Raw genomic sequence first — 663 nt, 5'->3', positions numbered from 1 at the left:
GCAGCCGAGTTGTGCCTTAGCCGAGGGGGGGGCCCACTCCAGAGCAGGGCTGGGAGCCCCCCCCCTTCCCCCCGGGACCCCGCACGTGGACACGGATGTAGATGGGAGTTTGGGAAGTGGAAACCCACCGGAGCTGCATCCCGGGACCAGAAGGATTTGCCGGATGGGGTGACGGAGCTCGGACACCCCCCCCCACCTCTTTTGGGGCTGCTGCATCCAGTGGGGTTCGCCCCGGTTTTTTTCTCAGCTGTGGTTAAACTGGGCTCTTCTCCAGTGGCAGGAGCTCAGGGACCTGTTTCAGGGCAGGATGAGGCCAAGGATGCTCAGCCCGGGACGGGGCTGGTTTGCCAGGAGGGCACTGAGAAAGGCTTTTTTGTTTGAGTGGGGGGGGATTTGGGGGCGCAGCGGGGGGCAGCTCCCCTCTCTGCAAGGGTCCAGCCAACCGCTGCCGGAGATTTCAGCTTTTTTGCCTCAATTGGGGAACGCCAGCAGCACCCTCCCCCTGTGCAGCCCGGGGAGGAGGGGGGGGGGGCCAGGATGGGGGCCCCAGCACCAGCCCCCCCCCGACTCCGGCGGGATGTGGTGAGACTGCGTTTGTATCTGTGCTTGCAAAGCTTCTGTATCACTGCCTGTACTTCCCTCCAGAATCAATACAGCCGAACC

The sequence above is a fragment of the Calidris pugnax genome, unplaced genomic scaffold (genome assembly GCF_001431845.1).
Source record: "Calidris pugnax isolate Ruff unplaced genomic scaffold, ASM143184v1 scaffold371, whole genome shotgun sequence".
NCBI classification, from domain to species: domain Eukaryota; kingdom Metazoa; phylum Chordata; class Aves; order Charadriiformes; family Scolopacidae; genus Calidris; species Calidris pugnax.
Note: the sequence above shows the minus strand (reverse complement) of the source record.